At 38.8% G+C, this 16,697-nt stretch overlaps 1 protein-coding gene across 4 annotated transcripts in view; it reads left to right on the forward strand.

The window, feature by feature from the left end:
• The first annotated feature begins 333 nt into the window (after positions 1 to 333).
• ccdc102a (coiled-coil domain containing 102A) overlaps positions 334 to 16,697 on the forward strand; it is a 127,474-nt gene continuing 111,110 nt past the window's right edge. Inside the window, exons 1-2 of one of the 4 annotated variants that reach the window (XM_051651678.1) lie at positions 389 to 444; positions 2,064 to 2,147. The gene's annotated coding sequence lies outside the window, so the exon portion shown is untranslated. Of the gene's footprint in view, positions 468 to 2,063; positions 2,148 to 12,548; positions 12,602 to 15,660; positions 15,677 to 16,697 lie in introns of those variants that run through there. The other 3 variants (XM_051651688.1, XM_051651696.1, XM_051651704.1) reach the window with 3 other exon arrangements.

Raw genomic sequence — 16,697 nt, forward strand, 5'->3', positions numbered from 1 at the left:
TCAGTGCTTGGGCCCTAATAATAATCCTTAGAAGAACAACAGGGTCTCCACACTTTCAGTGCTTGGGCCCTAATAATCCTTAGAAAAACAATAGGGCCTCCGCACTTTCAGTGCTTGGGCCCTAATAATCCTTAGAAGAACAATAGGACCTCCACACTTTCAGTGCTTGGACCCTAATAATCCTTAGAAGAACAATAGGGTCTCCGCACTTTCAGTGCTTTTGGGCCCTTAATAGCGTTTGGGAAGCTGTATCTTTTAGGCTCGGTTTGGTGACGGCTGACGAGGATGGCGCCGCCTTCGCTCTGTTATCCCTCCCCTTTCATCCTCCAGTCACACTGCTTTTTCTACTGTGGGAAAATTCCTCCTGGAACATCCGCGGTGGAATGAACTCGCCTTTTGCAGCGGAAAATCAGGCATTTGTGACACGCGCCCGAGGATTTTCTTGTATGTTCTCACATATTGTTCAGGTAAGTGTACGTGATAATAGATCAGGGCATGAGCAGAGATGTGTTGTTTTGAATTAAGTGAACAGCGTTGTCGAGTGACATTCACCACGACAGAAATGTGCACGCAGACGTCGTTGTGGAAACGATGAACTTCCCAAATAAATATACCGTTTACCCGTAAATTGCTACATTGTTTACTCTACAACCGACGTGTTGCTGTTATAAACAATATCTTGTTACATTGAGTCACGTCGTTGGAAACGTAGCTGTTATTAAGAGCTACTTGAATAAGAACTGTTAGGACGGTGAAAAGGTAAAGTCTATGGAGGTTTCATTGTTGTTAACCTCTCTATAGCATAACATTGTTTTATGCTCTTAAAGTAAATAAGGCAGCAATGCACAGAAACACGATTAACTTTACAGATCAAAGTTCACTTTAATTTCAATCCGGAGTCATTCATTCATGTTTTATGACACATTTAAAGATGTTGCAGACTTAAATTTAACCCAAGAACCCCAAGCAGTCTGTTTAAATGTAGACTTTATAGGGGCTATGGTTGTAGCAATCTATGCTTTACTGAAAAAATACATCATTTATTTAGTTTTGAAGCAAAAGAGGCCTGTAGTACTACGCACTCTCTCACGCTCCATCTACTGTATATCTTTGTGTCATTTTGCTCGACCAACTGCATGGCTAATGACAGTAGAAAAACAGGGCTTTTAAGAACATGACATCTGTTTTCCTTCAGGCTGGGCTGTGCTCTTTAACGCCCAGTTGTAAAACAGGTAAAAAAAAAAGGGGGCTTCCTCCACACAAAAACAGTGTTAATTGGAGGTCGCACAAGTTCCATAAAACCATAGCGAAGCTCACTTTTTCCACACTCACAATAGCAAATCCATGACCACTGAGAAATACACTTTGGTGATGAATCGCGTAATAGCTGCCAGAGGACATTATCCTTCTGATTTATATTTATCCAGGAATATTGTTTTGCTTTCTGAAATAACATAATACACAGAAAAGATTTGTAAATTGTGTAAGGAAAGAATTGGAAAAATAAGGTGGGCCTGTTTATTCTAAGTTTGGGATCAAAGTTTCACATATTTCACTTTCTCTTGTGTCTGTCTGCATGTTTTGTTTCTTCAACAATTTTTTTTTTTTTTTTTTTAAGGAATGTTCTAAATCCCACATCTGTCGCCCACAGATGTAGCGATTCCTTCCTCCTCCTCTCTCTGAGTTGCTCCTTTGCATCATTTCATGAAAAAGAGGAACAGCCAAGGCCACACTGAGCCTGGCCCTGTGGTTGCCCTAACCACTACCATTCCAACTGCAAAGACCAATGACCAGCTCAGCTGTCAGAACCAGATTGAGTTTGAATATAGCTTGTCAGTTCCAAGGACTTTTGCCTTGTGCAAAAAAGTCCATGAGTCTTAAGATCAAAATGACACAGAAGACTAGAAAACAGACATGATAGCATTTGTTTGGTACACTAAATCTGCATATAATTTTGTGATTTTGGTCTAGCAGGATCTTTTAAACAGTGATATTACTATATTCAGGTGTCAGTGGACTTTGCATCATCTTGATTTAACTACAAATCTTGTTTTGGTCTGAAGGTCAGACCTGCTAGACTCCCCTCCCCATCTCTTGTCAACCTGGCAGTGGTCAACAGATGGTGGACTGCTTTGTGAAATACCTCTGTAAGCCACTAAACCTCCCTCCTTCTCAAGGAATTCTCTTCACTGATGGTAGCACACCAAGCACTGAGGCAGCTAGCCAGACAGATGGAAGGCAAAAAAGCACTATTGCTCCTTCTGCATTGCTTTTCATTGAAAAGAGAGCTACTCATAGGAGTAGTTGCTATGGCGACCTCACATTTTCAGACGACTCTACCCATCTGCTTGCTGACTGCACACAGACAGAGAAGGCGAGAGAACGAGAGTGGTTGTGATTTCATATTGGGTTTTGTGTATGTGCTCCTATGTTTGTTTTTTGATCATAAAGCTTTTCTTTGTCTCAGCTCACCTTCAAAACCCACATCCTTTCCCCACGTTTGTCTGTTTTGATGGAATGCAATGCCAAAATGCACAGAGTAGTTAGATTGTTTTGTTCTACATTCTGTTTTTTTGTGTGTTAAAGGTATAGTTTACCCAAAAATGAAAATTTTGTCATCCTTTACTCACCCTCATGCTGTTCCAAGCCTCTTGATGGAGATTTTAGAAAGTATGTTAATCAGTCACCATTTAATTTGCATATTTTTTTCCATACTATGAAAGTGAATGGCGACTGGTGAATGGTCATTCTGCCTAAAATCTCCTTTTGTGTTCCATGGAAGACAGAAAGTCATACTGGACAACATGAGGGTGAGTAAATGATGATGAACTATTCCTTTGAGCTCTGCACCTTTCACAGAAAAACTGCTGTTTTAGGTTGCATCCTTATCTGATAGTGTACTTGCAGTTGTCACCTGTTAAATGCATTCCAGTGGTCCACACCCATCCCATACCTCCTTATGTACAGTTTGCTCAACTTCAAACCCTCCCCTCTCTTCTTTCTGGTTCCCTTTCTCTACCTTCCACCTTCATGGTCTTTAATCAGTTGTGATAGATTTGGAACGCGGCTTCTGTCTGAAATATTTCTGGTTCACACAGTTCAGGCATGTTCAGACAGAATTAATTGGCAACAGGAGATCTGTTCCTCCTGAATGATTGATTAATCATTGAATGTGTAATACAACCTTTCTGATAGCAGATCAGTAGGAAACCAAACCGTGGTTGTTGGAGTAGAGCTTATTGTCTTACAGCCTGACAGCCCTCTTTAGGTACCTCTCACCCCTACTGTGATAATTACAGCCAGCTCTGAGGTCTGTGTGACCGCAGAACTTAAGTGTGGCCTCTTAACAAACCTTTGCATCAGATACAATTTCACATTCTCTAGCAGTTTGGTGAAGTCAGGTTGAGGGTCAGGATTTTTCTGTGGAAGCCCCTAATTGGAAGTGGCAGCTTTGGGCTGCTAAGCTCATGATTAGCATTTCTATGATACACTGTGGTTCAGTGTGATTGGTACAAGTGTGCTGGTGAAGCCTCAAAAGTTTGTGAAAGCAAATGGGAGTTTTTTTATTTGTTTTATTATCATTATTTACTGCATTTTTGAGGCACTTATAGGCTTTATCTAAGTATTTGAATTGAATTGAAGCCTATGATAGCTGCAGAGGTAGTAGATCCAAGAATGCATAATTTGCTCTCTTTGTAGGTCTATTTTGTTGGTGTTTGTCTTTGTCTAAAGACCTATAAATGAATCTTTGGGCGCGTTCACACCTGACTCATTTGGAGCATTTGGTTCAGAACCTGGTGCGTTTTCCCCCTTAGTTCGTTTCGTTTAGGTATATACACGAACACAGCAATCGCTCTCGTATTAGCACCAAAACAATCGGTCTAATTGCAAACAAACCCTGGAATGGTTTGTTTGTGGTGATAATGCAATATGACCCAATAGACCAATGAACCAAACAATATCCCTATAAAAACCATGAACATACCTGATGAATCTTTGGAGAAGAAATTTGTAGGTCAGCACTTCACTGTAATTCATCATCAAAACACGTATATAGCCTTTTGGCGACTATATTAGATATAGTAGCATATTTAAAATAGGAGCTGTTAATATAATAATATAATATAGGAGCTATAATTCCTGAGGTAATTTTAGTACGATCGCTTCTCTCGGATAGAGGCAGAAGGTAGGATGGCCTCAGCTACTTTTTGACAGATTTAAAAAAATCTGATGGTGTGTGTGTGTGTGTGTGTGTGTGCGCGCGCGCGCGCGAGAGAGAGAGAGCCACAAGAGAGCCAGCTCTGTGACCATAATAACAGACACATTTCAGTGCATAAATACTGCAAAAGCAACTAATGACATATAAAAATAGCCATGATGCAAATTTTACATTGCATACAGTGCATTCAGAAAGTTTTTAGACCCCTTAATTTTTTTCTCACATTTTATGTTGCAGCCTTATGCTAAAATGCTTTAATTATTTTTTTTCACATCACTCTACACTCCATACCCCATAATGACAAAGCAAAAACCAGATTTTTTGATAACTTTGCAAATTTATTAAAAGGAAAAACTGAAATATCACATTGACATAAGTATTCAGACCCTTAATTCAGTACTTAGTTGAAGCATCTTTGGCAGCAATTACAGTCTCGAGTCTTTTTGGGTATGATGTTACAAGCTTTGCACACCTGGATTTGGGAATTTTCTGCCATTCTTCTTCAGATCCTCTCAAGGTCTGTCAGGTTGGATGGGGACCTCTCCAGAGATGTTCAACTGGGTTCATTTCCGGGCTCTGACAGGGCCACTCAAGGACATTCACAGAGTTGTCCCAAAGCCTCTTTTGCGTTGTCTTGGCTGCGGGCTTAGAGTCATTGTCCTGTTGGAAGGTAAACCTTCGGACCAGTCTGAGGTCCTGAACGCTCTGGACCAGATTTTAATTAAGGATATCTCTGTATTTTGCTGCATTTAGCTTTCCTTCAACCCTGACCAGTCCCCCAGTCTCTGCCACTGAAAAACACCCCCACAGCAAGATGCTTCCACCATGCTTCACCATTGTGATGGTTTTGCGCAGGTGATGAGCGATGCCTGGTTTCCTCCAAACATGACACTTGGAATTGAGGCCAAACAGTTAAATCTTTGTTTCATCAGACAAAAGAATCTTGTTTCTCACTGTCTGAGAGTCCTTTAGGTGCTTTTTACATGTCTTACACTGAGGAGAGGCTTCTGTCTGGCCTCTCTGCCATAAATCCCAGATCGGTGGAGTGTTGCAGTGATGGTTGTCCTTCTGCAAGTTTCTCCCATCTCCACACATGATCTCTGGAGCTCAACCAGAGTGATCATCGGGTTCTTGGACACCTCTCTTACCAAGGCCCTTCTCCCCCCATTGCTCAGTTTGGCCGGGGGCCAGATCTAGGAAGAGTCCTGGTTGTTCATAATTCTTAAATGGAAGAAATTTTGGATGCCAGTGTGCTCTTGGGAACCTTCAATGCAGCCAAAAAAATGTTGTAGCCTTCCCCAGATCTGTGCCTCGACACAATCCTGTCTCTGAGCTCTGCAGGCAGTTCCTTTGACCTTATGTTTTTGCTCTGATATGCATTTTCAGCTGTGAGACCTTATATAGACAGGTGTGTGCCTTTCCAAATCATGTCCAATCAATTGAATTTGCCACAATTGGACTACAATCAAAGTGTAGAAACATCTCAAAGATGATCCAGAGAAATGTGATGCACCTGAGCAAAATTTCAAATGTCATAGCAAAGGGTCTGAATACTTATGTCAATGTGATATTTCAGTTTTTTCTTTTTACTAAATTTGCAAAGTTATCAAAAATCTGGTTTTTGCTTTGTCATTATGGGGTATGGAGTGTAGATTGATAATTTAAAGCATTTTAGCTGCAACATAACAAAATGTGAAAAAAAATAAAGGGGACAGCTTTGCAGATCCTTGGCATTCTAGCTTGTCCAGATACTCGGGTGAGATTTCACCCCACGCTTCCTGTAGCACTTGCCACAGATGTGGCTGTCTTGTCGGGCACTTCTCACGCACCTTATAGTCTAACTGATCCCACAAAAGCTCAATGGGGTTAAGATCCATAACACTCTTTTCCAATTGTCTGTTGTCCAATGTCTGTGTTTCTTGCCCACTCTAACATTTTCTTTTTGTTTTTCTGTTTCAAAAGTGTCTTTTTCTTTGCAATTCTTCCCATAAGGCCTGCACCCCTGAGTCTTCTCTTTACTGTTGTACATGAAACTGGTGTTGAGCGGGTAGAATTCGATGAAGCTGTCAGCTGAGGACATGTGAGGTGTCTTTTTCTCAAACTAGAGACTCTGATGTACTTATACTCTTGTTTAGTTGTACATCTGGCCTTCCACATCTCTTTCTGTACTTGTTAGAGCCAGTTGTCCTTTGTCTTTGAAGACTGTAGTGTATACCTTTGTATGAAATCTTCAGTTTTTTTGGCAGTTTCAAGCATTGTATAGCCTTCATTCCTCAAAACAATGATTTTGTGATGAGTTTCTAGATAAAGCTGTTTTTCTTTTTTTTTTGTGTGCAATTTTTGACCTAATATTGACCTTAAAACATGCCAGTCTATTGCATACTGTGGCAACTCAAAAACAAACACAAAGACAATGTTAAGTTTCATTTAACGAACCAAATAGCTTTCAACTGTGTTTGATATAATGGCAAGTGATTTTCTAGTACCAAATTAGCAATTTAGCATGATTACTCAAGGATAAGCTGTTGAAGTGTTGGCTGCTGTAAATGGGGCCTGTATAGATTTGATAAAAAATGACTTTTTTCAAATAGTGATGGTGCTGTTATTTACATCAGCAATGTCCTAACTATACTTTGTGATCAGTTGAATGTCACTTTGGTGAATTAAATTACCAATTTGTACATTATTGCTAAATTTTAGCCGCCAGTGTAAGCATGACATAAACAACACTTTTTCAAAAAGTGTTTGGTTGACCAAATGTTTACAGGTATATCATTTTAACTAGTATATCAATGCATGTGCTAAATTCTGGATCAGCACACAAACATTCTGACCAATAAGGGGATTGTTTGCTTACATATGACTTTTATTGACACTTTTGGTCCATTTTGAAATGTTGCCTTGTGAAAACGTACCGAACCAAGAGGAAAATGTAACATTGTTATAATTTTAGCCTCTGTTTCAGAACAAATCTAATGAGCTACTGGTCTGAAAATGCCCTTAGTATAGGCTGAGGCCTGTCAGTTGTACAACATGATCACATGGGAAGTCGGCATGTTGTTTCTGAGAGTTCCAGTATTCTAGGATCGGCCACTTTATGTTGACTTGCTGATAAGTGCTTTGGCTCCAGTGTTTTTACCTTCCCTTGTGGCACGACCGGAAGAGAGTTGTGTCAGCAGCATGGGAGACCCAGGTTTGGATCCCGAGTTGAAACCAGGAAGCAATTGCGTTCGCATAATCGGTGACCATCGTCAGTCGGAGGTTACATTTTTCACTCTAACGTTACATATCTACTCCACTGATGGTAAGGTTTTATGTTTGGGGGTTGGTTTGGTTGATGCAGTTTATTAAATATGCATTCCACTTCACTGTAATACAGCCTGTACAAATCGCTTCACTACTCAAGTTTGTTGCCCCTCCGTGGACATTTCACCTGGAATGACCACACGGCCAACAACATTTACTGCTTTGGCGACTGGTGGCACTGTTTCAGTTTTTGGTAGGCACAAACCCATGTTAGCTATTTGTTTAATGTTATCAATCAAAATAATGTAGTTGTATTAAAAGTAAAGAACTTCATAGAGGTGTAAATCTTCACTGGCCTCACGATTTGATTACGATTCAAAAGGTAACAATTCAATTATAAAACTATTCTCAATGCATCACGATGCATCTTGTCCTTCAATTTCTTTCTTCATTTTCTCAAATTTTATTTTTTACTCTCTATTTTTTCCTTTTCAGCTTTTTATTTAACAGCTGTTTTAAAAAATCAGAACAAGTCTATATTACATAAACTGGCCTTTTACATTCAGTATGAGCTGTGAACAAAACATGGAACATCCACAAGACTAAATAAATGGTTCTATAGTTTAAAAGAGTATCTCAGTTTTTCAGTTTCTTTCATTAGATCCTTATAAAAAAAATCTCTTAAAAGCACAAGAAAAAAAATATTGGTTCTCCATCAAAACACATTGAATACTATTACTTCAAATTATATTATTATTATTTTTTTTTTGTTTTTGTTTAAGCATTGTAAATCATTTAATAGTATTTAATTATTATTTAAAATTAATCGATGCCATGCTATTCATTTTAATTTTTAACCACAACTGGAAGTTGCTGGTCCATGATGAGATATATCTGCTTCTATGAGAGTCCTCTCCTCACCTGCACAGGTGATAGTAAAGCGGTTTAGGTAGCGCAGTTGTTGCTTCAAAAATTGATCAAGCACCTCTTATGCACTGTTCCATCTGTTTGCTCTGCGAGTAGAAGATCGTACGACCCTGTCGCAAAAGCCAAGATGGTATTACAAACCTTTATCATCAGGCGTGCGCACTGTCATGACAAGCAAGTGACCGGCAATAACCGGCAATAAAGCAAAAGCCAATGAAATGGAATGCGCACAAGAGTAGAGAAAGGCATAGAGAAAAAAAAAAGAATTAAATAAAAACATCACCAACATCTCCCGAACCGCTGCCTCGTCATTATTTTCTTCTGTGTTTTCCCCCGTTGTGCAATAATGGGTGTGAGCTCGTCTTTCATGATGTTTGTTGGCTTGTTATCACAAATAAACTCTCCCATTGCTATGTGTTTGGGTTTGTGTAAGAATTTCGGGATCGTAGATTCTTTCGGGCACAAATGGTCATGTGTTTGATACAGCTGGTCTGCAAACAGTCGTGTTTGTGCACTTGAATTTAGTGTATGCACTTAACTCGCGTCTTTGTTTATACATCTGTCTTTGGCGTGCGCCACTGCTCTGCTGTGATTTAAACTGATCTCAGAATCGATTCAGATTCTTTTGAGAATCGATTCAGAATTGTTTGAGTATGAATCGCGATGCATCGCTTAAACGATTTTTTCCCTCCACCCCTAGAACTTCAGCATTCTTAAGTCAGGCTGGCTTTTCAATGCGAAGTGACTTGTTTTAATATTATTTATATATGGAATGGGAGGATAAGGACTGTCAGCTCTGAATATAATGCATTGAGCTTGGATTTAAGATTGGAGATAAGAAACGTTGCTGTCTCATATATTTTCACCAGACACCTGGAATATCTGACTGTATATCTGCAGCCTTCTTGGAGAATAAATTGTGGACTATGTAGAGTATTCTTATTCATGCACGGAGGCTTCTGTGAACTAGTACTCTGTTAATGTTCATTTTACTAATATTCCTCTCTCATTATAGCTTTGAATTAATGCAATAGTCATTGTTTCTTGTACATCATTCAGTAAATTAATTCAGATAAGCATTGGGCAAGCATATAGCCTACTGTGTTCCAACACAGCTAATGTTTTTCAGCCCGTTAGGCCTTTTTTGTAGAGTTCCTGTTCTTCTGTCACTTCCCCAGCTGTATCTCTGGACAGTATATTATGGTGATGACCTCAGTGCTGAAGTTAACAGAGCCTGGACAAGACCACACGAGCTGTTCAGAAGGACATGTGGAAAAAGCAGTTGTTTGTGAGAGTTTCATGTGAAACTTGAAATATGGAGTTTGAAATATCATAGATTTATTTTGTTTGACATACAGTTCATCACACTTTCATCTGTTTTAAAATCTCAGTGAGATCCTGTAAATTTTACATAGATTAATGTTAATGGGACAAAAAGATCTATACCAAAGCATGACAAAATAAAATGAACGCAACAATTTTTTGGATTCTCTTTGTTAACTTACATGTGTGTGTTGTATATTGAAGGCATTCTCGATAAAGATCTTTCCAAGAGTTGGAGCTGCAGGAAGGAAGTCTGATAGAATTGCTCAGAGTAAAGAGGATGTTGTCTCAGGGGCCCATGACACCCCTGCTGAAACCCCCCAGTCTCCTTACTTCTTGACCCCAACTTCAGAGTGGTTATAAGTCACCTTTTAGCCCTGTAGTAGGGGCCAATCCAGCTGGGAATAAATGCACTACATCACTGGATATTCTCTGCCTTCCTGTGGCCAATTAGCTTGCACCCCAGGCCCATAAGCAGTCTGCCAGATGCACCATAGCAGTGGCCTGTGGGTTAGATAGGGAAGGCTGTGTTGTACAGTCTATGAGTGGTCATTAAAGAGGCCCCTCTTTTCGTCCACACAAGCCTAGAGATTTGGGCCCGTGTTCACAAAGATTTTTATCTTACCACTAGGAGTTCTCCAAGGAGTTTTCCAAAGAGTTCCTAGCTTGGAGGTTTTGCTTAAAACCTATTCACAAAACTGCTAAGAACAAGTTTTACTAAGGAAATTTTTAGATAAGAGATAGGTGGAGTTAACCTTGTTGCTATGGATGACGTCACACTTCATGAGCGCACTCTTTTAAATTGTCCACAGTGATTGGTAGACAGGGAACTTGATATATAAATACAGTTGAAGTCAGAAGTTTATATGCATTTTTAACCACTCCACAGATTTCATATTAGCAAACTATAGTTTTGGCAAGTCATTTAGGACATCTACTCTGTGCATTACACAAGTAATTTTTCCAACAATTGTTTACAGACAGATTGTTTCACTTTTAATTGACTATATCACAATTCCAGAAGTTTACATATACTAAGGTAACTGTGCCTTTAAGCAGCTTATGTCAAGCCTTTAGGTAACTAGCCAATTAGCTTCTGATAGGGTAATTGGAGTTAACTGGAGGTGTACCTGTGGATGTATTTTAAGGCCTACCTTCAAACTCAATGCTTCTTTGCTTGACATCATGGGAAAATCAAAAGAAATCAGCCTCAGAAAAAAAATTGTGGACCTCCACAAGTCTGGTTCATCCTTGGGAGCAATTTCCAAATGCTGAAGGTACCGCGTTCATCTGTACAAACAATAGTATGCAAGTATAAACACCATGGGACCACACAGCCATCATACCGCTCAGGAAGGAGACACATTCTGTCTCCTAGTGATGAACATAGTTTGGTGTGAAAAGTGCAAATCAATCCCAGAACAACAGCAAAGGACCTTATGAAGATGCTGGAGGAAACGGGTAGACAAATGTCTATATCCACAGTAAAATGAGTCAAATATCGACATAACCTGAAAGGGTGCTCAGCAAGGAAGAAGCCACTGCTTCAAAACCGCCATAAAAAAGCCAGACTACAGTTTGCAAGTGCACATGGGGACAAAGATATTACTTTTTGGAGAAATGTCCTCTGGTCTGATGAAACAAAAATTAGACTGTTTGACCATCATTATGTTTGGAGGAAAAAGCATGTGGCTTGCAAGTTGAAGAACACCAACCCAACTGTGAAGCATGGGGGTGGCAGCATCATGTTGTGGGGGTGCTTTGCTTCAGGAGGGACTGGTGCACTTCACAATATAGATGGCATCATGAGGAAGGAAAATGATGTGGATTATTTTGAAGCAACATCTCAAGACATCAGCCAGGAAGATAAAGCTCGATTGCAAATGGGTCTTCTAAATGGACAATGACCCCAAGCATACCTCCAAAATTGTGGCAAAATGGCTTAAGGACAACAAAGTCAAGGTCACAAATGGGTCTTCCAAATAGACAATGACCTCAAGCATACCTCCAAAATTGTGGCAAGATGGCTTAAGGACAACAAAGTCAAGGTATTGGAGTGGCCATCACAAAGCCCTGACCTCAATCCGATTAGAAAATTTGTGGGCAGAACTGAATAAGCATGTGCGAGCAAGGAGGCCTACAAACCTGACTCAGTTACACTAGTTCTATCTGGAGGAATGGGCTAAAATTCCAGCAACTTATTGTGAGAAGCTTGTGGAAGGCTACCCAAAAAGTTTGACCCAAGTGAAACAATTTAAAGGCAATGCTACCAAATACTAACAAAGTGTATGTAAACTTCTGACCCACTGGGAATTTGATGAAAGAAATAAAAGTTGAAATAAATAATTCTCTCTACTATTATTCTGATGTTTCACCTTCTTAAAATAAAGTAGTGATCCTATCTGACCTAAGACGGGGAATGTTTTCTACGATTAAATGTCAGGAATTGTGAAAAACTGAGTTTAAATGTATTTGGCTAAAGTATATGTAAACTTCTGACTTCAACTTTAGATATATAGAGAGATGGATGGATATATATTTTGTCGGTTGATGAACATTTCTTCATCCTGTGTTGAAACAATGAAACGAGTGTGCATTCTGTCTACAGCATCAATACTCTGGGAAGCCCCGCAATGGCCATGAATGCCACCTTTTTTTCTCTGCAGCGAGCGTGCATCCACAGGAAAAAATACGCTATGAATTGTCAGATGATATGCGGTCTGGAGAGGGTATATATAGTTTGATCATTTATTCTGCTGACAGATGACAGAAATTCCCAATTCATCTGCACTACACTGTTTCATTTTGCCTATGGATAGGGAGCACAGAGTTGTCAAAACCAATTTGGGTTGTTTCGATTTGTGGGAGAGGTACCTGCATCTCTAAGTAAGTTTACATTAATGAAAACACCCTCACGATTCAGGCAATACCTTTTTTAAAGGTCAATGTTAACATTGTAATATTTATAATATTCTAATATTATACTATTAAAATACATCAACTCAATTGTGATTCAAACAATACCTTTTTATATGGTCAATGTCATAATAATATTCTAATATATTGTTTTTAATGTGGATTAACGGCAGCAGCCATGCTTCGGATTTTTTGTGAGTCACTCTTAAGGATTTAGAAGTCCCCAGGATGACTTCTAAGCTAAGGGTTTTGGAGTTATTTTTGGCGTTAAAATGTTTTATGAATTACTCTTAGATTAAATTGTTATGAGTCCTAAAAGAGTGAAAGGCCTAGTTACTCCGAAATTTCCGCGTTAGAACCTACTTTTAGCCTTAAGATTTTTTGTGAATACGGGCCCTGGACTACTGGAGGAACTGGACCCTCACGGACTGCAAATTTAAATAATTTGGACTCTAAAAAATTACGATTTTTGGAGATTTGAAATTTGGAGTCCAAAACTTAAGGATTCTCAAAAATATTACAAATCCTCTTTAAAGAGGTTAAAGGAGTAGTTTACCCAAAAATGAAAATTCTGTTTTTTCTATACAAAGGGAGCTGATAGTGTCTCAGTTTAAAGCTTAAAAAGGACTCAAAAGTATCATATGACTTGTGCATAATTTGCCAAGTCTTCTGAAGGTATACAATATGTTTTGGTGAGAAAAAAAATGACATTTTAGTCATTTTTCAGTGAAAGTCTTGAGGTCCATTGCATGTTCATGAGCACTATACAGTATGAGAGAAGCTTATTCACAGTGGCTCATGTGTTCATGTGATTTAATTTGCAATTGTATTAAAAAGACGACAGGATATTCATAAAAATTAACTGGATATTATTCTGTCAAAAAAAAAGAAAGTCATACAGGTTTGGAATGGCATAAGGGTATGTAATTTGTGATAGAATTTTCATTTTTGGATGAACTATCCTCTTCAGTTCAAGCAAACCATGCATTTTACAAATGTCCTTTCATATTTTGGCAGATATTGGGTAGGATTATCATACCTTCAGAGAGAGTGAAGAAATCAGCCTTGACTGGACAATATCTGGCATGGAATTGTCAGATATTGTGTGGACTCATAAATGTTAGAACACTTTTGTATTGTTCCTTTTTACCACTGAGCGTGATGAGAAAACCATGACAAGGGTTTATTTTGTGCTGGCGTCAGCCCTCTCTTTAACAGTTGTATTTGGAGGTCTGTTCCTTTAGATACAATCAGGTTAGGGTCCCCAAGGTGTCCTCCGATTTCTTTTGAGTGTTTTTGGCTGATTGCTTTAATGCCAGCTATACAATTCTGTCCATTGATATTACCGTTGCGTGTGCTTGGCAAAAATGTGTTTAAATTGTGATTCCTGATGTACCAGACCTCACTGAAGATGATTTATCTGAACTCTTATCTGAGATTAAAAATGTTCTGTTCAAGCAAAGTTGGTCTGTATCTCCTCAAATCAGTGGAGGGAGGCTTTTTCACAAGCTTGGCAACTGACATGTTTATAAAGCCTTTCCTCTTGAGCACACATGATCACACTCTCTGGTCCAGCACTTTCACTGTTGAGCCATCAGCAAACATGTTTACAACACTTTTATGGTTAGTCAGAGATGCAGTGCTGTTGGTGTTGATTAGTTTTGATGATGTCTATCTAATTATACACACTGTATTCTTGAGATCATAATGGTGTCCCACCAACATTGTAAAATGTTGTAAAAAAATCTGCACACATTTTAAGCTGACGACATGTCACCAGGTATATATCGTACATAATGCTTATAACTCTGATGTGTTTAATCGTGAGTTTTTAAAAACCTTTCCTGTCCTACATTATGACATTTTTTTCTTGACAGAAGACCAAAAAAAAAAAGAGAAAAAAAACCCCCCATCAATCTGAGAAACAGTACCCTCGGGTAAGGGATTTTTCCCATGCTGTGTTGTTAGAAGTTGATGGACTTTGCTTATGTGCTCATCTTCCGTGTCTGTTTTGACAGTTTGGCCCTGAACACTTTCAGTTAGAAATTGTGTTATTTTTGACAATACACAAATAGCAACTACAGACCACCCCCATAGAGACACTTAACACTCCCCTTGCTGATGTGCCAGATCAATTAATCTGATGGTCAGTCAGATCGTTTATTGGTCAGTCTTAAGTGTTATCATACAGCAGTTCTCCATTTCCATCTTTGTAAAAGTGCAAAAGGCTAGAAATATTGTCTTGGTCTGTCTAAAATTAACATACTTTATGGCTGTGTTTATGGTGCTCTATCCTTTAATCAAAGGAAAGTTTGGGAGAGAAAAGGGGATGTTTGCTTTCTTATTGGTGGGATTGCTTTTGTGTTTTCTGGATCAACCACAGAGTAATGCAATTCAGCCTCCATTTGAGGTCACATCAGTTGTTGTATATTATTTAGAAATGTATAAGTTAAAACACCTCCATATGCTTCTTTGAAATGAACTGAAATAGCTTAATTGTCTCAAGATGTCAGCAGTTGAAAAATATTTTTGTATAGAATTACAACATTTTACACATGCAATAACTCAAATTTCTAGAAATGTTTCACTCAAAGTATTATTTTCTTACAAGTCTTTTTACCTTCCACAGTCACCCAGTGGAGGTCTTTTTATGTTTATTATAACAAGACTATTTTGGTGTGTGTGTGTGCTGTTGGGTCATATTGTGTTCCTCATCTGATCCTCATTAGTGGCGGGGAACATGAGGAGTCTGTCTGCGGGACTGTAGACTGTCTCATCCCTCCCACCTTATGTCACACTGTACCACCAGAGAAATGACCAAGACCCCAAACAGATGGCCTTAATAATCCCTCTGTATTGCTGTGAGTGTGTTTCAATTGTTTGTTTGCATTATTTCATCAGTTTGAAAAAGGGGTCAAAAAGCTTCTTTTGTTTCCAACTCCTCCCATTTGAATCCAGACTGTTTGACCCAGCACGAGAGGCCAGGAGGGCTGCCAAATCTGTCTGAAGACCAGGATGTTTTAGGATGTATTCTATTATTTTAAGGTGTTTCTGAAACATCTGTTATGTTTTTGGAACACAAATTGGTGTATGTTTTACAATCATTTAGCTTTATCCACCTTGAAGTCCTACCCCAAAGCACTTTTTCTTTTTTTTCTTTTTTTTTTTTTTACATTTTAGTGGATGTAATTCAGAGTCTGGATTGTGAAAGCAGCTTTTAACATAGAACAACATAATATTCCTAAAACAGATATTCGTAAATATATTATTTCGTTGTATGAAAACTATTGTAAGATGCACTGCTCTCATAAGAAGAACCTTGTCTGCTTTGAATATGGATTTTGGACAGATGCAGAGGTCTCAGCAGTTTTGCTGCTAGAGTGAGCAGATAAATGATACAGCCTCTCTCAACCCCTCTTCCTGAGGCAGATCTATCCTTTTGAATAAGTAATAGCCATCTGACACTGATGCACATTGCCTGGCAGCCACCAGCTTTGCAATTTGACTATATCCTGTATTAAAGTTATAAAAAAATGAAAATTTGCTGATATTTACTCACCCTCAGGCCATCCAAGATGTATCTGAGTTTCTTTCTTCATCAAAACAGAATTTAAGACTTTTAGGATTTCATTTCAGGTCTCCTCCTCTAAACAATGCAAGTGAATGTCCTCCATTATTTGACAGTCCAAAATGCAATTTTCATTTTTGGGTGAACCATTCCTTTAAGACAGATTTGCCTATTTGACCTGTGTTTTAGTGTTGTTAACAACACAGATTGTGTTGTTTGCATGTATACCACATTTATAATTTGGAAGCTAAGGCCGTTTCCAAGGAACAGTCACTTTGATCTGGAGTATGGAGTGACTGATGGCTCAAAATCAATAGCCTGCATACTGTGTCGATTGTAAATCACCCATTAGTACACTCTACTATATACGGAGTCCAGTTAGGGTGTTCTATGTGTCTGTCACATCACATCATGTCTAAACCTAATGTGTTGATGGCACTGGCCACTCAGGTATCCTCATCAGTCTTTGAACTGGTGTGTTTAAGCTTTGTAGCAAGA

The sequence above is a fragment of the Myxocyprinus asiaticus genome, chromosome 2 (genome assembly GCF_019703515.2).
Source record: "Myxocyprinus asiaticus isolate MX2 ecotype Aquarium Trade chromosome 2, UBuf_Myxa_2, whole genome shotgun sequence".
Classification (NCBI taxonomy): domain Eukaryota; kingdom Metazoa; phylum Chordata; class Actinopteri; order Cypriniformes; family Catostomidae; genus Myxocyprinus; species Myxocyprinus asiaticus.